This window comes from Osmerus mordax, chromosome 13 (assembly GCF_038355195.1).
Source record: "Osmerus mordax isolate fOsmMor3 chromosome 13, fOsmMor3.pri, whole genome shotgun sequence".
Lineage (NCBI taxonomy): Eukaryota > Metazoa > Chordata > Actinopteri > Osmeriformes > Osmeridae > Osmerus > Osmerus mordax.
In genome coordinates, this window is record NC_090062.1 from 5563975 (window position 1) to 5587443 (window position 23469).

A 23469-nucleotide genomic window follows, 5' to 3' on the forward strand; every position below is an offset into this window, starting at 1 on the left:
CACTGGATTATCTATTAATGTTCCACTGCAATAAGATACCAGCAAAAAAAGAAATACGATTTTATTTTATTTAATCATTATTAATATTATTATTTTCAAAATAAGTGACTACAGCTACAATAAATATGCACCATTTACTAAATCGAGAGGACAAAATGTAAAAAATAAAACTAAACTAGTCTTAACTTATTTTTCAGGAAAATAATAAATTACATGTATTTATGTGTCACAAAGAGTGCATGTTCAAAAATCATTCCCACTTAGGCTCATTCTTCACACTTGCCAAACAGCAAGGTCCGGATCAGTTACATGCCCAGATGGAGCGTGATGCACTCCTAGCACGTTAGTTTACTCGGCCTGTCACACCGCCATAGTGACCGTTATGGGAGTATCTTTGACTCTATCTCTCTCTGCCTCTCTCTCTCTGTCTCACTCTGTGTGTGTCTCACACACACGCACACACACACACACAGCCCTGCATGGCACGGGTGAGGAGAGGAGGAAACCTAGCGCGCAACCCTGCTGTGAATACTACCCAGAAAGACCATTGTGAACCTGTGTCCGGTTCTGGGGGATTTGATACCATTCGAGTTCACTGCCATCATGCGTGTCATAGTTCGACATTTTGAATAATCAAACCCTGTCCGCCTCTGCCCAAGCCGTCATCGCTCTACTGTCTCTCTCATTGTCAGCATCTCTTCGCATGCCCTCTCCGTCTCATCATCAGCTCAGTCACATGCACTCACATTATAGAAAACAAGCTGTCCGCGGGAGTACTTGATACTTTTTTATTATTACCAAACCGTTCCCATAATTACGCCGTAATCATTATATAATCCTACAACAAAGCTTCTATTGAGGCAGTGGCTTTTGTCAACGCCGGGACACTGAATCTATAATTGCATTATTCAGTCTCTTCCAGCCCCCTATAGAAGCATAACGTAACAAACCATCCTGATGCGAACATTTCAGAAGCGTGAACGGCCTGCCAGTAGCCTATCGTTGTCCTGTACAGGAAAAGTTAAGCCACCAAAGTTTAGACTCCCCTTGAAATGTTCAGCTCTTTAAAAGAAAAAAAAAGAAAAAAAAAAGAAAAAACATTTTCCCACGTTACTTGGGACTGAGGAGTGAGAGCGCGTTATTTTGGACTTTTCCTTTCACTGTTTTAATACCAGGTGTGGAGATCCCGTGTTCAACATCTTGAAATGTATAAAATATCACATTTATAAATCCATATGTTTAACACCAATTGCTTTGAAACGCTCCCGTGCAAGGTGTTAGGATAAACCCTGTTCGTCAAGGCGTCAGGGAAAAAAAAAAACGTCCCTCAGGAGCGGTTTGCGTTTGTGTGCATGCGACTGGCAACATAACAGGCTTATTTACATTAAATACGCCACAAGGTTACAGTCCAGATGAACGTCATTTTATCTCTGATTACTTCTCTTAAGCACTAGAGTGGTGACTGATGCACGGGACGCGCAGTCAACACCGATTTACCCTGGAGTTTTGGGGAAGAAAGATACTTGAAATAGTTTCCTGAAAAAGGTAAGAAATTCTACTTTTTAAATATGATTCATTTTCAATTGTAAGTCGATGTGTCCTGGACAGCGGATATCTGAGCCAATTATACGGGGTGCCTGTGTAACAAGAATGACAATGTGTATAGGCTATGGTTCAAGAGAGAATAGACATATTTTAATAACAATGTTTATGGAAAACTCAAGGTCAGGGACCAAGCCGCGAGGTCGAGATTCATTTTCGACCGCAACACGGGTTTTAAATGTACGTTTAGTGCTGATTTCTTAAATCCGGTTATTTTATCGTGGGTTCAGTAGGCTACTAAGCCCCATCAATGCTGAATGCCGCAAGACCTAGGCTATCCAGTTGCTGTGCATTACGCTGCGAACGACAATGGAGTGCTTTTTTAACGGTACAATGCATTTCACCTACCAGATAGGGGGAGTCCAAGCTGAAAGATGGAAATGTGTTGTGATGCACGGTGATCAGTATCAATGAACACGTTTGACCAGAGAAAGAAAAAAACAGACCGAATGAAATAAAACGCTCTTTTTTACTCAGGATGCGTGCGGAACAGTTAGGGAGAACATTGTGGAGTAGAGAATTGTAACAGGTCCGAAGCGCACTTTTCCCCCTTCACCGAAAGAAAATGATCCGGTCAATCATATGGACAAGCCTCATTATTCAATGAACACACTCTCTCGCAACGCATCGTTTACACGCTGGAGTTGTTACTTCGCTGTTCTTCAAATTTAAAGGTAAGTGCTGGGCATAGTGGCTTTGGGGAGGTTTGGAATTGCAACTCGACAGCTTTTCGCTTTTGGAAGTCAGTTTACTGAACAATTGTTAGCATATCGATTGTAGCATCTCAGCGGGGCCCTGTCTCCCTTCGTGATTAAAAAATACAGTACAATTAAATATCCCTAACGTGACGTTTGTATGCGGGGTTGTCATGGGAAAACAGCTCCATAATAGCAGAATGCGATCACATGAACGTCGTCTTTGAACTTACTGTACTATTGGTATACTGTATCATACAGTGTAAGGCTATACACATTTGTCACAACTAATATTCTTAATGTATTGCATATGTTTGATGTTGTTTACAATTAAATTGTGTGTGCGTAAATGCTTTGGAGACATAGGTACAGCATAGTTGTTTAGCCCGTGTATTCGCGACTACTTTCGGAAAGTAATCTATGTTCCTCTAAGAATCTGCTTCGAAAACTTTCTCTCTGCATCCCCGGGGGTCCCTGGTAGAATTTCGGAGGAACCTTGGCAGTTGATAGTTAGAGAAATGGGATTAAAGTTATCCGGTGCATGCCATGTGTCAAAACTTGTGAGATGGAAGAGCCGGTGAGACCTGCCATTTTGTGCTGTGATCGACCTCTTATGAATAGCAAGCCCCGCATTATGCTTTGAGGAACGTTATGATGGCATTCAACAACTGAGGGCGAAATGTCATATCAAACTATAAAACCGTTTTATCTCGATACAACACTTCTATCACAAGAGACGAGGCGATTTAACGACTGATTCAAACACAGTCGCTCTGGGGAAATAGTGTAGATCTGGGGAAAGTTCAAGAATTTTGGAGACGTGAGACGTTGCATTCGCGCGACTGTATGACAGATAGTTTAATGAAAATGACGTAGTCTTAACGTGGACAGGGTTGATTGTTAGCTACATATAATTCCATTTATCATCCGTGGTTATTCATGTAATCTCTAATCTACTTTTAATTTGTTTAAAAATGGAAATGTATTTAGAATATTTATTGTTAGGCATCGTTACGCCGTGTCCTTGCGGTCGAACCTCGAGATAATTTTCGTATCTTTAGTTCAGACACATACGTGACCCCTGGGCGTCTGGTGTAGCTACTTAACTATGAGCAAACTATGATATAATTTGTGAGGAAAGCAAAAACAAAACATTACCGTTAGACTACAACGCCGTCGCCGTGGCTTGAAAACTCTCAGCCGGGGTAGCGTTGCAGGTGCCCCTCTTTAAAGGAGCAGTCTCTGTCTCACCTTGAGTCTTAAGGGAAACGACCTCCCATGTAAGTACAGATGACCCCGGTGTTTTCTGACCCCAATTGCATAAACTTACACCGACTAACAGCACAATGGTTGTGAAGACCCATAGCATTAAACAATGTCCATCTCATTGTATTGTGTACTGCTGTTTTATCTTTCGCAACGTGGAGTTTAGATAAATGGTTCTTCCTCTCTTTGTCGAAAGAAAGGGACAGATGCCATGCTGTGCTGATGTTCTGTGAGTCTGTCATTGTTTAGTGGTATTTACCAGGCGGATATTATGTCTGTAATACTGTCTGGGCGTGGGCTTGACTTTGTATGCTCTTTTCATTTTTCTGATTTGAGTTGAAATAGCGATGGACAGCAGTTCACACTAGTTTGTCCCCTATTACAATTTTTTTTAACACTTGGCTGTTGAACCTCCGTGCATTACATTTGAACTTCTTATCTAAGCAATTAACCAGTAGGTAATGGCTAAAACTGTGTGTGGTGTAGTATTAGTTAAAAGGAGAAATTGTAATTTTAAGAATTAAAAGAAGAGTAAAAGGGTTTATTGAGGGCCATAAAATAAAAGTAAAACTAGAAATAAAAGTAATGGCAACAATAATGATAATAACAATATTAATCATTTTTGTTAGTATTGCAAATATTATTTGAATTGTTATTATTGTTATTATTATTATTAGTGTGTGACCAAACTGTACTGATAATACTAGTCCATATAATAAAAATACATTGAAAAATGCAATAGTTTGTACATGGATAAGAAATATTTGCAAAAATTATATTGAGGGTGGAAACTTTTTTTCACATTTCTGTCAGATTTAAGACTCAAAGTAAAAACATTTAACAACCTGCCATGGTAAAAACACATTGCTTGCAGTTGTCTAAACCCATTCCTAGATAAGGAAGTGTGAGTGTGTGAGTCATGGCACTGAACAGCTTGTACTGAGGTTTCCTTCTGCTCCACCTGTGAGCTGAAAAACCTGAGGTTTAGGTACAGTATGAGGAGAGGGAGGACTAGAGAGAGGGAGAGACAGAGGGACCATGTCACGCTACGGATCTCATCACATCAGCAGTCCTTCTCTCCAACATGTCAGTCTGTCAGTCAGCCAGTCAGTCAGTCAGTGTGTGGTGAAGCCAATAAAACAGAGCTGTGTCCGGATCTTTCTGAGTGAGACCCTGAAGACCAACCAGGCCACTCTGATAGGCTGAGCAGAGACATGGAGGGTAGAGAGGTGTATTCTCTCTGAATCAGTCAGTGGAAGATGTCCATCAGCTGTATGTAGCTCTGGAGAGACAGCTATGGCCGACCATGCCTGCTTAGCTTATTGGCTATTAGTTATTAATTAATAGTGTATCAGCCCTCTCCACTCACTCAGAGGGTAAAGACTACCACCCCTGAGGTAGTATACTCTAACCTCACCTTCTTCCCAGCTTCACCCTACCCTCACCCCTAGCCACCAGCGAACGTTGTGTAGTGCTGTAAGTGGGGTGGGGGGAGGACGGCATGTCACCCAAGTGTTAGGCTGGGATGAGTCTTGTAGTACCGTCACCTTCATGTAGAGGGGTCAGAGTAGGGGAGGGGCAGAGAGAGGGGGGATGCCTGGTGAAACAAATATCACATAGGACTAACTTGCTCTGTAGCTCGACCACAACCTATAATTTAAACAAAATTAACCCTTTCCTAGCTTTATGCTTTAATGGATAGTTGTAAAACACATACATCAAATATATGCATAAATGCTTGTTTCTAAACAGTTGAATTGACATGCTCTACCTTTTGTAGTAATACGAGACAAATCTGCTTTTAAATTCCTTTTGACATTATTATGCATGTCAGATAATTATTTGAGGGTATTTGATGTCATGTTTGGGGTCTTGTGACTGTGGCTGCCGGGGATGTCAGTCCAGTGGGCTGAGAGTGCTGTTGTGAAGGGTGTGGCTCCTACAGTATTTCTCCTAAGCCGGTGGGGCTTGTCCACTATTGTAAACGCGCACCAACACTGACTGCTGCATCTGAACCGTAATAAGTAATATTAGGATGTGGGGGAGCTTGGGCAAAGTAAGCTGACCCTGGATCTGTGTGTGTGTTAGGATGACTCCTGCAGGGTCCAAGTACAGGCTCAGATAACTTCTCGCTTGATTGGCAGAGGCATTGTGTGTGTTATACAGTGATTCCCTTTGTGTTAAAGATTCCCTGACATTTTGTCTTGAGCTATGAATCCTAGCTGCATCTGCGTGTTTTTTCGAGACAAGAAAAGTAGATGTTACAGACCAGAAATGAACCAAACCAAAAACAAATGAACAAATAAAACATACCCAATCTATAATCGTAATTCATGTTTTTTTGGGGGGGAAAAGCGGTGCCCTTTGAACACGTTTCCTGCGAGGTAGAGAGAGGGAAAGCGTGAGAGAGAGAGATATGGACCAGAGACTCCTAGAGAAGTGTAGCAGCAGAGTGATCATGGACGTCAGTGGGATCTAAGAATAAAGAGCGTCCGGCGGGTGAGGTGATGATGGACCGGCTCGACTCAGGCTCCTCGTGCCAGGGTGCCAGCGGAAGAAGAGACTGTCTGTCTGGGAGAGATGGAGGGAGAGAGAGAGAGAGAGAGAGAGCGAGAGAGAGAGAGAGAGAGAGAGAGAGAGCGAGAGAGAGAGAGAGAGAGAGAGAGTGAGAGAGAGAGAGAGAGAGAGAAAGAGAGAGAGTGAGAGAGTGAGAGAGAGAGAGAGAGAGAGAGAGAGAGAGAGAGAAAGAAAGAGAGAGAGCGAGAGAGAGAGAGAGAGAGAGAGAGAGAGAGAAACAGCCATAAAGAAGTCGAGGGCGTACATCAGGCCTCAGATGGAAAAAAAAAACCGAACACATTATTTGCTAGATTAAGGAAGGTGAAAGGGACTTGCTAGAGATATAATTTTTGTTTTTTACTGTGAAAGAAGACACTGATCTGGAGAATGTATCTATGGACTTGGACCTGGGGGTCATCATTGATATGAAGGTTCATAGAAGGAATGTGTTGATTCCTGGCTCACGCTGCTTTGGCAGAGATGGACTTGTTATCTGGCCTTGCCTACTGTTTTAGCCACCCACATCTATAGACATCTAGCATACTCAGCCATGTGCATAATTTACTCACATTTACTCTAGAAAATACTCTGTGGTACTTGCTCTTGGTGTGTTTTGGTGAATGATAGACTTACATTATCAAAGTGTTTCCAGTTCGGGTGGGGGTGGGGTCTGGGATATTTTTCAAATTCGTTAGCATTAGGATTTATGAATGCATTGTATCCTGTCAGGTCTATTTCCTTTTGATGTGTGGAGGAGCACTGCATTCCAGCCCTGTCATTTCTGGAGACAACAGCTTAACACAAACAGGCAACAGGCCATCAATCAGGCCTCCTCAAGCATGGCACTGGACTGCTTAACAGGCTGTCTGGCAAGGCTAAGACAGTGGTACACATATGAACCTGGGAGGAGATGATTGTGCAGGGGATGCTTGAAGACTGAGGTTACATGTGTGTCTGCGTGTGTAAGAATGTACCGGTACTGGGCTGGGGGTTTGTGTATGTGTGTGACTTGAGGACGGGGCATGGGGGCAACGTTTCGTATCTCCTTCATGAAGAGGTCTCCCCAGCTCCACTTCCGATGCCTGAACGATGCCAGTTCTCCACCTCTGACCCTCTGACCCCCCCCCCCCCCCCCCCCCCCCCCCCCCGACGACTAGTTAGAGCCAACACACGTCCTCAAAGAGGGGACCTTCAGAGAGCAGGGGCTGAGGGGCTTGTCTCTGCACACAGAGAGGAGCAGGAGAGAGGACCCTGCACCTTTAATTATCATCAAGAGGTTTTCTCCAAAGGACGGAGGCGTCGCAGTTATGTTGCGTCGTAAATCTGCCCTGGATGCCGTATATTGTGTTGAACTATTACTGTACACTATTATACTGCATATCCAACTGCCTCTCTAGGACCTGATTTACATAATTGGATCTTTAATGAAACTTGCCTTGTGGAACAAAAAACAAAAAAAAAGAAAGAAAATAACTGATGGAATAAAAAACATGATAGGAAAAAAGAAGCTGTGGAAGTTTACGTGTTTAAAAGAGGGGTGGGTGTGTGTGAAGAGGATGATGGTGGGGAGGGGTGGGGGGTTGGTGTCGGAGCTTAAAAAGAGGGGTAGTAAAGAGGAATTGCTGGAAAGAGCGAGAGAGAGAGAGAGAGAGAGAGAGTGAGAGAGAGAGACAGAGTGAGAGAGAGAGTGGGGATAGAGGAAGGGAAAGTGACCTGCCTAGCTCACACATCAGTGGCGGTGCTACAAATAGGATGAGATGTGTCTGTGAAAGCTGAACATTCCCAGCCAGGTCTCTCGGGTTATTACTACAATGGCTGGATATTCTTTAGCCTGGGGGATTTTAGCTCTTCTGTCTACACTCATTTCATATACGTGTTACGCGGCGAAGATGGGCCTTTTGTAGCGGGAAAGCCGCCTCGCTACCACGTTCCTGTCTGACGGAATTCCTCCGTCGCAAATATTTTGACAGTGTCTAATCAGGATGGGAGCGGGGCGTTTTTTAGGAGCGTTGCCGTAGCGCCTGTACAGGCTCTGTTCTAGGTCTCTCTGGGACAGGTTCAAAGCCTGGGCTTGCTGCTATTCTGTTTTGTATAGAAGGGATGAAGGGGGAAGTGTTGAGGTGGTTTTGTGGAATTGTTGGTTTGTGTGTTTGCGCATTAGTGTGCGTCTTATCTTTTGGACTGTGTGCATTTTTTGGAATCAATGAATGTGTTTTCATTGTGTGTGTATGTGTGCATGAGAGAGAGAGATAAATAATCTATGTGTGCCTATCTATAAGTTACTTCCCTTATCCTCCAACTTGTTTGTGCCTGTGAGAGGGCATTGTGTTTAATTGGTTAATTAAATTCCACGTGCCTTTTTTCCTCCGCTGTTGGAAGGTGAAGGTTAAAATCCTGATAGTGGCACTTTCAAACAGACGTGAGAGCAATAGATAATGACATGTTGTTTGTCCTGTGTTTGAAGGAGCTATCGTTTAAAACTGAACGTGAAAAAACTCCATCTCGCTGGCTTTTTAACGACGCGTCAGATGAGGGCCTCTTAAGCAGAACAGTGGCATGAGAATATCGGGGTTTGTGTGTGTGTGTGTGTGTCTGGTGGGAGAGTAATCAGATGGCAATGTTAAAAACGTATATCAACTGAATGTTGGTGATATATCAGTGTGCATGTCCGTGTGTGTGTGTGCATGTGTGTGTGTGTGTGTGTGTGTGTGTGTGTGTGAGTTGTGGTGCGTGGGCTGGAGGGCCAGAACTCAGCCCTCCCCTGCTCTACTCCAGAGAGATCAGAGTGGATCATGTGTCTGCCTGGTTTACAGGTGGCTACCAGGGCACCACTACAGAGCGCTGGAGGGCTGGAGGACTGGAGGGGAGGAGGGGGGAGAGGAGAGCTTGTTACACTACAGAGAGGAGGAGGCAGAGGAGGAGGAGGAGAGACAAGGGTTCAAGCGTGGCAACTTGCAAACAATCGCCGTCTGCCGTTTGGCGCCCGAAAAAAAAAGCCAGCTTTTCTTTTTTCTCTTCCTTCTACTTTTCTTAACACACATCTCCTGTCTTCTCTTTCCCTCCATCTCTCTGTCTCTCCCTCCCTCCCTCCCAACCCTCCCCCTCCCTCTCTCTCAGCATTTCTCCGTCTCTATCCTCCCTATGACTCCAGTTTTCACATCACAGGTGGACATGTATTGTATTATCCAATCCCCCTCCCTCCCTGCTCCGCCCCTCCACCTCTCCACCAGACCCCCCTCCTGTGTAATTCCTTGAGGAGATGCCTGGGCCCCGGGTCTCTGTATTGTTCGTTGGCCCCCCGCAGACCTGAGCTCTCCCGCTGTTGATTCTCAGGGTAATGATGTCACGGCGATAGTGGAGGGGAGCAAATGTCTCCTGATTCCACCATTTAACGGCTGGCTGAATTGGCTGATAATGATAGCACTGGCGTCTCCCCGCACCGAGACGGATCCGGCCCGACGAATTAACGGCTCCTAACCAGGGAGAGAGGGATGAAAAGAGAGAGATGGAGGGAGAGATGGATGGATGCATAGAGAAAGAGAGAAAGAGAAAGAGAGGGAAGGAGGGAGGGAGAGAGAGATTGACGGAGAAAACAAGAGAGAGGGATTGACCGGACGAGAGGCGAAGGGAAAGGAGAGAGAGAGAGAGAGAGAGAGAGGAACGACAGTGTCATAGGAGGGGAGGAAGGACAGAGTAAGGGGCTGCGGGGGTGGGGGTGGAGGGGGGGTACTTAACGCGGTATCTGTTGTCTGCTTTAGAGCTAGCTGCTGGAGGTCTCATGACAGCGCTGATAAATCTGGCATGATAAAAGTCAGGGAAATGTCGGCCTGTCGACACACCTCCATTAAGACATAGTAGGCTGGGCTCTGCCACAGGGAGTTAACCACACAGGTTTAATGTCACTTTTTCTCTGGATTACACTAACAATCTCCGAATGGATTTCTAAAAATTTTACAGTATGTCTGTGTAACTTGAGTTAAATCTAAGATCTACTCTGTCTTGACATTGGTCGTTATTTATCGTTGTCACTTTGATACAAAGGACTTTAGTGATCGTATGGTCTGGGCTTCTGAACAAGATTATTCCTTTTATTCATTTATTTCCCCTTACATTTGACTAAATATAATTAAAAAATGATGCACGCTGCATATCATCTTCTCCCTTATTCAAACGTTTAAATGGAAAACTATGAGGGCGTTTAAGCTTGCATTTTAAAACACAAGTTTCCCCAGGAGATGCCCCAATACCGGATAACTGTTCTCCATTTATGCAAAAGTAAATAAGTAGGCCCAAAAGGCAAATGAGCATTCCAGGCTTCAAACACATACCCTTCTGTGAAGGCTGCTCTCCTGACCACGTCTTCAGGGGAACAGTGCCATGAGGACGCAAAAGGACTGCACCGGCTTTCTGTTTTCCTTTTTTTTTGCACGAATAAATATGGAGTATATATGTTTGTATATTAATGCCATGCTCCACTGTAATAGCAGGGCGGTGCTGCTCTGAATGTTTGCTGTGTTTGAGAGAGAGACATCCAAAGACCTGCTTTCTGGAGCTTTATTCACTGACATTTTGTTCATGGTTAACCAAGAAGTGATGATGAAAATGATTAGATTACATTATAATCTTTCTCTCACCTTCGTTTCCAAACATTTCTGCCTATTTCCCTCTATCTCTCTCTCTCTCTCTCTCTCTCTCTCTCTCTCTCTCTCTCTCTCTCTCTCTCTCTCTCTCTCACACACACACACACACACACACACACACACACACACACACACACGCAAAACAATGGGCTCTTGCCACCTGGTGTTTTAAAAGCATTTGAACCAGAGCTGTGTTTGAGGAGCTGTCAGTTGTGTATGAACTGCTTGAAATTCCACATCTCAAGGTGTGAGCTAAATAGTATTTACTTCAGGGAATTTATCTTTATTTATCTTCTTTATTACCGAGGTGAATTTTAAAAGGGCTCTGTGTGAGAATTCCCAAGGCAACCAGCCTTCTTTTACACACCTTTTAAGTCTTAAGATGTTTGGCGCAGTGCCCCCACCAGAGACAACACTTAACTGATCTTCCTCCATTCCTGATGATTCCCACAAATCAGCCTTGTTTACCCTCTCGCTTTTGTTCTCTTGGATCATTCGTTTCTTCTTCTTCGTGATCGTACGCGGTGGTTGTCTCCTCTTTTTAGTTTATTATTATTTGGGGAGATTTTTTCTACCATTTCATCCTTTTGTTCTGTCGTTCACTCCAATCGCAGTAATGGCGTGGCGAGCTAAGTGGAAGTGCTGGGCCAGATTCTCGTTAGGCTCCAGAGCCGTTTCGGTAAATAGGACTGTCAGGGTCGATCTGAGCGTGGGCAACGCAACATGACTGCCTCACCGACACTTCCTCCAGAGACGGGAGGAGACACACAGGCATCTTGGAACAACACAAAGAAAGAACGAACGCAAAGGACTTGAAAAGAGAAACTTGTTTTGGAGGAAACATTGACATGGTCCTGGTTTTGATGACACACAATGATGGGGCCAGAGGAGAGAAGGATTGTGTGTCACATGATCTGGTTGCAGTGTGGCTCCCCAACAAGTGGTCGAGTGTTCACGACTGAAACGCTCCGGTTAAGTTGAACACATCTCAAGCCCGGGCGCGATCCCCATCTGTGACACAGGCAGTAGCAGGCCCACTGTCCTCTCAACCGTTTTCATTCTCTGCTCCTCGATTTGGGAATCCGTCTGAAGTCTTTCCTTTTTTCCTCGCTGCCGTTCGCGTGGCTGTGATCTCATGAGTTCCGCAGTTGTTCAGAGCTGAACTCCTGCTTGTTAGAGCGCAGGGTGGACGGGTGTTGATTGTGGACACCCTCTGTGTGGGGGGCCTGTATTAGCGCTGTGAAATATCATCTCTGTTTAAATTTGCATGATGATGGTTCTGTGACCAGTCACAGCTAGATCAACCAGCCAGAGGCTTAGGTTGTAGAGACAAGATTCATATGTTACCCCCCCCCCCCCAGCCCACACTTTCTACCTACCCACTCCACTCCCCCCATCTCTGTTCCATCTTGGGAGGTCTCAGTGTGAACGCTCACTTCCCCCACCCCCCCCCACCCCCACCGATAAGCGGCGATCACAAGCGACGTTCGGTGGGCGATCCAGTTTCAGCCGACGGGATTGGGAGCGTTTCCCCTCGATTTGGCCGCCGTTTATTTCTCTCTCCATCTCTGGTCTCTCCTGCTCTCCCGCGTGTGTGGAGCGCTCGTCTGATTGCTCTAGCCTCAGGGCTCTCCAGTGTTCACTAGATCCCTGTGATTATATTAATGGCCTCCCTCCTTTCCTCTACCTCTCTCTCTACCTCCCACCATCCCTCCATCTCTCCGCTCAGTGCAGGGCATCCCGAGGAGAGTCTTGGGTATGGAGGGAGTGTGTATGTAGAGTGTGTTTATATTGAGTGTCTGTGTGTGTGTGTGTGTGTGTGTGTGCGTGCGTGCGTGCGGAGCGTAGAGGGAAATGGATCTCTGACCATTCAGGTCGCAGGTTTACAGGCTCAGGTGCCCCCAGTCCTCCCCCGGGCGCGGTACTTAGCTGGCTGCGCCGTGTCGGAGAACGACCTGGTGATGTTGTAGTAGGAGCCGTGGGACACGCCTGCTTGAAGGGAGGAATGATAAGTAGGAACACTCCTCAGTGATGGTACATCACACTCGGGCTCAAACTTCCTGGCTGACTGTAGTTTATGTCGGTCATGTAGTTCTGCGGTGGTTGTCATGCTTTCATCCCAAGAACACAGCGTGATAACGTTTTCTGTGTGGTTTCTAATTTCATTTATCTTAAGTGGACTGGTGTGTGTGCGTGTGTGTATACTCGTGTGCGCGTGTTTTCCAAATTGTAGCGTGCCCGATTTTCTTCTGTGCGAGTCCTGTTGCTTAATGGCTGTGCTGTAGTGCGTAAGCCCCGCAGCGCTCCCTCTCTTTCTGTGTGTCTGTGTGTGTGTGTTTTGAGGATGGGAGGGGGGTGAGCCCCTGCTGGGGGGGGGGGCATTTGATCCAGCCATGGAGGGTGTCGGTGTGCGGCCGAGTGGAGGTCAGGCCCGTCCTCGGCTTTCTTTTTCATCCATTTCCCCTGGCTGCAGGCGGCCGTGGTCCCCACTTTTGTTGTCGGAGGTAATCTGTGAAGTGATCTTAATTATGGAGCTTCGCCCTGTTTTTTCTCCCTCTTACACGCTTTTAATCAAACAGCGTAGTTAGTTAGTAATGAGAAGGAGGGAGGGACGGAGGGAGGAAGGAAGGAACGGAAAGAGTGTCTGCTCGTCGTCGAGTAAAGAGATGGATGGAAGGACTGGGGTTCTGAAATAAATGTAGACTAGCTGAATAACTAAAAATTATAAGAGGATAATAGGCAGTTTTCCTGTTCATTGTATGAGGTAAGAAATTGCCTGTTTTAATTAAACCCTTTCAGCTATGGTTGGTCATTTATATTCTAAATGTGACATCCTCTTAAAAGTTCAGTGCATACTTCCGGGTGTTGGCATAGACATGGCGTGAGTGGAAGCTGTCATAGCAACACTGACATGTTCTCCACGCAGACATCAGGACTTCAGACCATACAGCACTGCCATTCACATCATCCGGCAAGGCGGCACATAAGGGATGATTTTATGAACGTAGGGATAAGTTGGAGAGACAGGAGGGAGGGAGGGAGGGCGGGGGAGGGTGTGTGGGACAGGGTGATGTGGAGGGGTGGATTGAGAGAGGGAGAGATAGAGGAAAGGTTTAGAAGAAGGGAAAGGAGGGGGGGGGGCGTGTAGATGGAATCCATTACACGTAAACACCCTTAGCACAGATAGGATGATCCAGGGGGATTAAAGAGCTGGAGTGATGGACAGAGAAAAGGTGACCACATGGAGCGCTGCATGCATAAAGAGCCCCGCTGCCCACGCCTCACACACACACACACACACACACACACACACACACACACACACACACACACACACACGCCACACACACACATACACCACACAACAGACAACACACACAACCTCCAAGGTCACTCAGCTCGACACGTCCAGGTCATCAGAGTTCGGAGGTCACCGTGCTGAAGTGCACATGCACGGCATGTTCAAGGTTTAGTGTTGCCTGCTCAACAATAACAACACCTCAGTTTGTCTTTTGTCCTATATTTGGGAATTTCCTCTGAGCCTGCAGCTGTGTGGGACGCCCTACTCCTTCCGTGGCTTCTGTACCTTTCAACCCTCTTCTCCTAATTATGCAGTGATCTCATTAGGAGTCCTGGTTGATGGAAGTCCTGCTACCATGTTCCTGAGTTGAGGTGTGTCAAACGAAGCGGTGTTGTGCCTCTGACCCATGACTTGGATGCTCTGCAGTGTGACCAGGTCCTTATAAGATCCAGACCAGGTCCAGGCCAGGTGGAGAGAAGGGCTAAACCAGGCTCACAGAACTGCTGGGCTGGTTCCAGACCAGGTCCAGACTAATGTGCTGAGGGAGGGATTCTGGTGTCGGCTGCAGCTCAGACCAGGTCACAGGGAGGGGCCAGGGTTAAACGGTGGGACTGGAGAGGTCAAGAGTGATTAGCTAGCATCTGACCCACTCTGGGGGTATTGGTGGGAGGCTGGGCGCTGTGTGTGTGTGTGTATGTGTGTGTGTGTCTTTGAGAAAGAAAGAGAGCTTGTCTTTGTGCCTGTGTGAGGGCTGTTTGTCTCTCTGAGTGTGTGTGTGTGTACGTGTCCGAAAAGGACAATAGCTGATAACATCAGTAGCTGTGTGTATCTGTCTCTGTGGCTCTGATTGTGTTCCTGGTTCCCATCCTCCTCCATAGCCACACACCCAACACTCTCCGTGTCTGTATATTATTAAAGGTTGCCTCAGCGCTTCAGGAGCAACAACAGATGGCCATTTTTCATAAATCATGGGTATAAGATGATTACAGGAATCCCCCCCCCCCCCCCCTCCACGCAGCTCAGCTACAGTATCTTACTGCATGCTATAGGCCTCGTGTGTCTGTGTGGACCAGGGGTTAAAACCATTAGTAGATGTTAATTATTATTTCAAACTCTGGGTGCCCGGATCTCAACCAGGGGGGTTTGCTAACGCTAATTTAAAAGCTAGGTATGGAAGACCATGCGCTAAAAAGATGGCAAAAATCCTTTCTTTTTTTCTTCTTCTTCGTCCTCCACATGTCTCCTTTCTCTTACTCACACTTGTTTTATTTTTTTGTGCACTTGGCTGAGAGTTGCTCATAACAGGAAGTTAAATATATAGCACGGAGAGGTGGGGGGGGGGGTTGCGGATGGGGGGTGGGATTATGTCTGTGTGGTTGCACTATTCCTTGATGTATGCACCATGTCAGGCAGTCATTGTCTCCTGGGTAAAGAATGATAGTTCAAATACCTACCATCCCTCCCCTGGTGCTCCAAATGCTCGCCTTTGAAGTTTTTATAATCCATCTGTCATCTTCGAGCAGGGAGGGCACATGTTCTGTACTGCTCAATTACAGAATTCTCTTTTGCCTGCTACAATGAGACAGGAAGCAAATAATATGGGCGACCCAAAAGAGAGGGGGAAGGAGAGAGAGAAAGATAGCTGGTGAGAGGTAACGGGAAAGGGAGAGAGAAAGAGAGAGAAAGAAAAAGAGAGGGAGGATCGCTCTGAATTCCGCATTCCCAATGTTCTCACGCACTTGATTGTGCGCCCCTTCTCTCTCATAGCTGGAGAACAAAGCATGTTTGTTGTGGGTGGAATGCTGAAAACACTTCCTACTGTTACAATTATAAGGAATTTGATTGAATGCTTATTGTTTGAAGAGTGGCGATTTCTATCAAATTTTAATGGCGGCTAAGTTTTCTCTCTGCCTCTTAAGAGCACTAGCTGTTTGCTAATCAAATTTCATTTGATATGAACATTCATTTGTGTAAAGAAAGGATTGAGGGTAATAGATGTCGACAGCAAGGAGAGTGAGGAAATATGCGTTGTGAAGATGTATAATTCATTTCCTTTTCATCATAGATTCTAGTTTTATAGACTAGTTTCCGATCACCCACTTTTATGTAGTTTCTAATGAAGTTGGTTGCAGTTCTTGGTGGTAAAATCGTCTTTAATTGGAAGACCCTTTGTTGTGTTGCTTTAAACCTCCAGAAAGACAACATAACTTCAGAGTCTTTCCACTGTAGACAAACAACAGCAGCAGCTGCAAATGACACCACAGAAACATATTTCATTAGCATAAATGGAAGATGCTTTTAATGCTTCTACCTTTAATTATTTTATTTATGTATTTATTACCAACTGTTCACTCTCCATGTCTGTGTGATTTAGGTGGAGAAAGATCTGGAAAAAAGCCCCCCCCCCCCCCAAAGAATTTTGTTCAGAAGATGAATAGATTGTTTTGAGAAACTAGAAAGGAAACTTGACATTCTTTTGTTGCCTTTGAAACTTCCAATATTTTGCCATAATTGTTTCATACACGTTGTATATCTTCATTTGCTGGGGAATAACACATCGGGCCTTTCTTCCTAAATAAAAGGCAGCACCCATCTGCCAGTGAATCCACTGCAGGCCGCCTGCTCATCGTAGAAATAATACAGATCCTAATGACTCCCACATATTCTGAAATCTCCCTTTTGAAATTGGTCTTGGCAGATTATTTGCAGGTACTTGAGTTGCATCTGTTTGCAATTTTGCAAATGTGGAAGACTTTAATGTGCTGCTCGGTGGGAGCGGAGAGAGAGGGGCTATTTTAACCCTGGGACAACACCCACTGTCATCTCACACCCTAGACGCTCACCCAGACCTAGCTCTGGCATGCCTGCTTGCCTGCCTGCCTGTCTGCCTGTCTGTCTGTTTGTCTTTTAGTGTATGTGTATGTGTGTGTATGTATGTATGTATGTGTGTGTGTGTGTGTGTGTGTGTGTGTGTTGGCTCAAGATGGGTGTTTGACCTTCTTATTAGTCCTGAATGACTCAGTTGATTGAAGTAGGATGGCAATTTGAAGAACAGTGCTTTTACCATGACATTAGTAGTTTTACTATGCATGACAAGTATCCTGACCACACTACAGAAGGACATTACTTGTTTGACTCTCCATGAAGTTTAAATAGGACCACACCTGGGTGCCACTATACCTAGTCAGTCCTTACTTGTCTCTGCTTCTGTCTGTATCAGATGGATAGTTAATCAAATTAGTTTCATGAAACTGTAACCTAAGCTGAAATCATGGTGGCTTTGGTCCCTATTATTTTCTACCATGTGGCAAGCAGCTGACCAACTTAAGCCGTTTTTTTTCTCCCTCCCTCTCTCACTCTCCCTTCTTTCTCCCTCCCTCTTTCACTCCATTATCTCTTTCTGTTTCCCCCCCACTTTGTCTGCCTCTCTCTCTCTTTTCTCTCTCTCTTTTCTCTCTTTCTCTTTCTCTTTCTCTTTCTTTCCCTCTCTCTCTCTCTCTCTCTCTCTCTCTCTCTCTCTCTCTCTCTCTCTCTCTCTCTCTCTCTCTCTCTCTCTCTCTCTCTCTCTCACACACACATACACACACACACACTTTCTGTCCCCCTTCTCTTCCTCCTACCATGTAAACTGTAATACCATGGTCCATTGTCAAGCCAGGCGAGGGCTGAGCTGGGCCTAACTGGGATATTTGGACATAACCAGGCGTGTAGTAACTGGTCGGACTGTAGGTGGTTACAATTATATTGATTGGAGAATTCATTAACAGTGTTTATTCAGCAGAACATGAATGAAAACTCTGAACTCTTGACTCCATTCTTTGTTTTGTATTTTTCCTTTTTTTCTTCTTTTTTGGGGGTAGAGGGTGGGGGTTTGGTCTTTTTTGTTTTATTAGGAGAGAGGGAAGGGTGGTGCCAGGGTTGGAATTATGTTGAAAGTGTATGCCTTGCAACTTTCTCCCTGTTGGAAATGTTTATTTGAACAGTAAGCTCATGATTTGAATATTTGTAATCCATGCTTAAATTTACAGGCCAGATGAACTTTTTGGCACGCAATGGCAACCATAAGTAGGATTTTCACAAAAGCTTTACAAAATGTTAAGCCATTTGCATGGCTTATATAATTTAGAGGGGGGAAAATGTTCCCTATCTTATTACTTTGTACCTTTAAAAATATCAATATTTGTCACTCAAAGTGTTCAATCTATACACAGACATGCTACTTTGGTAATATGCATTCAGAGACCATGGTGTGGACGAAAGACCGGATGTATTACTGGAGAATCCATGAAGATCGGAAAAACATGTCTAATAGTCTTCCATGTTCAATTCAAATGAGTTTACTCCAGGCTAACAGGCCACCCATCTTGTGGACTGTGCTAAGCTGGGCCAGGCTAGGTAAGACTGGCCATGAAAGTCTGAACTGTACTAAGCTGGGCCAAGCTAGGTAAGCCAGTACTAGACTGTCTGGTCTGGCCTGTGCTTTGTGTTCTGCTGTGTTTTGTTACAGCTTTGGTCTAGGCTGTGCTAAACTGGTCTGGTCTTGGCTGTGCTGGACTGTGCTGGACTCATCTTGATTGATCTGGACTGATCTGGTCTAGGCTGTGCTGGACTGGTCAAGTCTAGGCTGTGCTGGACTGTGCTGGACTCATCTTGATTGATCTGGACTGATCTGGTCTCGGCTGTGCTGGACTGGTCTGGTCTCGGCTGTGCTGGACTGGTCTGGTCTAGCCTGTGCTAAGCGGCTGGAAAGCCGAACAGAAAGGACCGCTTTCTTAAATGATGCTAATCAGTCCGGAGGGGCCTGGCCTCCATCCCTCATCAGTTCTCTGTAATTCAGATGTGCTGAGAACCTGAAATTAAACGTGTCACTGTGTGTGTATGAGAGAAAAGAGAGAGAGAGAGAGTGAAACAGAGCGACAGAGAGAAAGAGAGAGAGAAAAAGAAAGAGAGAACACTGAGAGAAAAAGAAAATGTGTTTGTGTGCGCGTGTGTGTGTGTATGAGTGTGTGTGAGTGTGTGTAGTAAGGAGGGCTGTGGATGGGGTTAAGGAGAACCAAATTAGTGGACGGGGGTAATAACACAAGCCATGGCTTTCTCTTTCTCCTTGGAGAATGTCAAGATGATTTAGCTTCTCCCTGTTGTCTGCTTGAGCTTCTTCAGCCCTCCACTGCACACCCGGCTGTGTTCCTACCAGCTGTACACCATTTGAGCAGTGTGCTAGCTGTAGTATGTAGAACACAGTAAACTGTGTTTGTGTGTTCCTATTCAAACTGTGTCTGTGTGTCTGTGTGTGTGTGTGTGGTTGCTTGCGTACTTCCTTGCCAGTGCATGTGCCTGTGTGTTCTCCTCGTTTTGTGTACACGTGTGTGTGTGTGTGTGTGTGTAGACGCCAGTTGGGCGACCAGCTGAATCGTGGCGCTGCTCCTGCCCCTCGTGGTCCTTGGCAGTTAGCGGTGTGAAAAAGCCCGCTCTTTGAGGGCATTATATAGATTAATGTGCTGTGCCTGGGGCTTCCAGCGACACCCCACCAGGGAGCCCGTACGGCAGATTTGGGCCTGACGGTGTTGAGGGGGGGTGCCTGGGAGTGGGTTTGGGATGGGGGGTCTGGCGGAGGGACCGGGACTGGCTGAGCCCCCTCCTGGGGAAGACAAACAGAGGCTTCTGGCCTGGATCTGGGGGGTATATAGGGGGTATCTGGGGGGGATCTGGGGGACCAGTGTGACCTGATCCAGGCCTCATCTGGTCCATGTGTCTCATTAGAAGACCCTCCTCCCTGTCTCCTCCTCGTCAGTTAGCCAGCAAGGAGCTGCTGCTCCCAGTCTCCTAGAGCCAAGCACACTTACACACACACACACACACACACACTTACACACACACACACACACACACACACACACACACAGAGTGGTCTATAAACCCTCTTACGTAGGATCTCTGAGAACAAAAAGAGTACATATAGTAAAGAATAACAATAGAGGGCTAATCTTGGAGGTTGTGAAATCATGCCTCCGTAAACAGCACGTTCAAACTAACAAAGGCACCATTGTCATCTCTCTGGTGATTGTTGTGTTTAAATCGCTGATTTCATGACTTTACCTTTTACTTAGTGAAACTGTGGAGGTGTTCTTATCATGATTTTAGTACATCTTATCAGCATTCCATTCATGATTAGACACATCTGTTTGTGTGTGTGTGTGCATGCGTGTGTATGTGTGTGATTTGCTTTGTCTCAAATCATGTGCTTGGGATACATGAGTATGTCTATCTGTGCACCCTTGTGTGTCGGTGTGTGTCTTTGTGTGATTGCATTCGTCTGTGTGTGTCTATGCATCCGTTTGTCAACGTGTAGGCCTGACTGTGTGTATCTCTGAATGTGTGTTTTTTTACTGTGTGTGTGTGTGTATCTGGGTGTGTTTTTGTGTAAGTGTGTCTGTGTGTAGCTGTTGTGTATTTGTGGACCATTCTAGCAGCAGCACTGCTTAAATAACCTACTTTTGTCTGACACCAGCATCAGTTGTAGAGGTGCACATATGCAGAAAGCTATTTGGAAAGGCATCCTCGTGCCTGTCAGCTTTTATTATGCTGGAAGGTGTCATGTTTGTAACGAAGCTGAGTGCAGATGGCAGAGTGGAAGAAATGGATCACTAATTTTAACAATGATTAATGAACAGAGATGGAAAATGAATTACATCGGACTATTGGAGGCAGGGAATATTTTCTCTGAAAATGTTAACTTCGGCTGCCAGGCTGTTGTAATGTAGAGCACCAGAAAGCAGTGTGTGTGTGTTTGTGTGTGTGTGTGTGTGTGTGCACGTGTGTGTGCGTACCTGTGTTGTATGTGTGATTATTTTCCCCACATCCTTTGTAAAATCAACACTTCACTGCTTTCGTCTATTACTTCGGCGTTTGCCAGCTTAAACAGTGCATGTGCTCTCCATATTTTACCCCCCTGTGTATCACTACTGCCGTAAAGGAACACACTATTAATAAGGTAAACACTGCAAAGGTTACCTTGTCAAAAAATAGTACCTATTTTCATTTAACTTGTGTGCTTTGGAATCGTATGCCCATATGCTATAGTGAATTAAAACACTAGTCATGTCCACAGTGTATTGGTTTCCTGGTCCTTTAGTAATGCCTGGGTTTCCCACACCTTTGTGAAACAGGAACTTTCATGGAGTTTCATTGGTCATATTTACCTTTTCTCTCTTTGCAAGCGTTTCTCTCTCTTTATCTTTCCTAGAGAACTCTTCCCTTACATTCCCAAAGTTCCACCTTTGCTTGTCTGTCAAGGTTTTGCCAGGTGTGCAGCCTCTGAGAGTTGTTCTAATAGATGTATGTGAACTATTTTGAATTTAATTAAGCTCCTGATGGGAAATACTTTCAGGAAGAAAACACAGCAACTTCTGAAAACAATACACCCCCCTCTCTCTATCTCTTTCCATTTATATCTCTCTTTCTGCTCTATCCACTGTTTCTCTATCTATATTTCTCTCTCTCTCTTTTTTTCTCTCTGTCTCTCTCTTTCTCTCTCTCTTTTATCTGTGAGCGATCTCGTGTTACCTCAGCATATGCTAAACACTCTGAAAACATACACAATGCCTTTGGTGAACAAGGTAGACGGAATGCTCCTGGGAGCCAATTTAGAATGTGACTTAAGGCAAGCGTGGCTTTTGTGTTAGCATGTGTTTGTGTGTGTGTGTGTGTGTGTATGTGTGTCTTCCTCTTGGCGCTCCATTGAAATAGTAGTTCTGATTAGAATTCCCCTTGCTGGCTCCTCGGGTGGCCTTCTTTGAGATCTCTTGGCCCCTCTTCAGCTCTGTGAGCCTCAGCCCCAGCCCTAGCCTGAACCCCAGTCCCAGGCTCAACCCCAACCCTGGCCCCAGCCTCACCCCAAGCCTCACTTCTACTGACCCACTCTCAGCTCTCTGTTTCCACTTATGACCCAGTCTCACCCATCTAACTCTAGCCTGCATTTAACTTTTCTGCTCCAGTCTCACCTACTAACTCCAGCCACAGTATCACACTAAACCTCTTGTGACTGAAGCCAAAGCTTCTGTTCTACTCTCACCTTCGTCTCCAAACATTCCTGCCTCTCTCTCTCTCTCTCTCTCTCTCTCTCTCTCTCTCTCTCTCTCTCTCTCTCTCTCTCTCTCTCTCTCTCTCTCTCTCTCTCTCTCTCTCTCTCGATCTCGCTCTGTCTCGCTCTGTCTCTGTCTCTCTCGCTCGCTCTCGCTCTCTCGCTCTGTCTCTGTCTCTCTCTCTCTCTCTCTCTGTGAGGTCTCAGTGTCAACTCCCTTAAGTTATGTGCTACTTTAAAAGGGAGGAGACGTGTTGTAGTTTGCACATCTTACGGGAGCTTGTTTATTTGTCTAATATTAAGCAGCAGCCCTTTAAAGAAAGATCTGGTTCCAGTGAAATAGTTTGTTTGAGTTTCTCACACTCGGCTCTGAACCAATCAACTCTGGTCTTCCTTTAAAAGGGTGTTTAAGCTCACTAAGAACTGCAGAATCTCACTAACCTTCGATGTCTGTAAAAAAAAAGAAAAACACTTTTGTTAAAGTTGTTTGTTCAAAACCATGATGTTCAAAACCACAGTGTTGTTGATCTTGACCTTGAATTTCCATTGAGTTTAACAATAAAACTGATTCATTCTTTGTAACTGAGTAAACTCTGTACGAACCATGAATTAGCACGGCCGTAGAAAGCATTGTTGATTTATTGGATGCTTTCTTATTTTTCTTTGTTACAAATTGTTACAAACGTGTCAAACTTTAATAACACTGCCTCTTTATTACCTGGTTTGGTTGTGTTTCCAGGTTCCTGTCGCCCCCTGTGCTAAGCTGTCTACGTTGTTCCTCAAGCCGGTGCTGTGTGTCAGAAGACCAGAACTGCAGGTATGGATCTTTGCCACCTCAGTTGATCACGTAAAGAGGAGGATATTAAACATGTCTGTCATATCTCCCCCTCCTCTGGCATGGTGGGCGGTGGAGGAGAGGGGTGGGTGAAAGTCTACGTGTGTCTCTGTGTGTTTGTGTGTGTGTGTGAACTTTATAGTTCCATGATGGTACCGTCTCCAGCCTAATCAGGAAGCACAATTTGTATAAAAAACAAAACAAAAAAAACAATCATTAAAACATTCTTGGAGACTCCATTCACACATACATACACAGACACACTCATAGACACACACACACACACACACTCATAGACAAGCACACACATGCAAACACTCCAAGAAAAGACGAGCAATCTTTAGCTGGAAGTAATGTGATTTCTAAATAAACGCCCGCCTGTCAAAAGCAGGGACGTGTTCCCTTCCCCAATGTAGCTCAAGGAGACAATTAGCAAACAGAGGTGACACGGTAAACAGGTGCAGCCATTATTCTGGGAGCTGGAAGAGATGCAG

The 23469-nt window shown here is 45.3% G+C and overlaps 1 protein-coding gene across 1 annotated transcript in view; it reads left to right on the forward strand.

The window, feature by feature from the left end:
* The first annotated feature begins 1512 nt into the window (after positions 1-1512).
* The window catches only part of znf536 (zinc finger protein 536), a 114266-nt gene continuing 92309 nt past the window's right edge, over positions 1513-23469 (forward strand). Inside the window, 2 exon segments of the mRNA XM_067249415.1 lie at positions 1513-1545; positions 22880-22957. The gene's annotated coding sequence lies outside the window, so the exon portion shown is untranslated.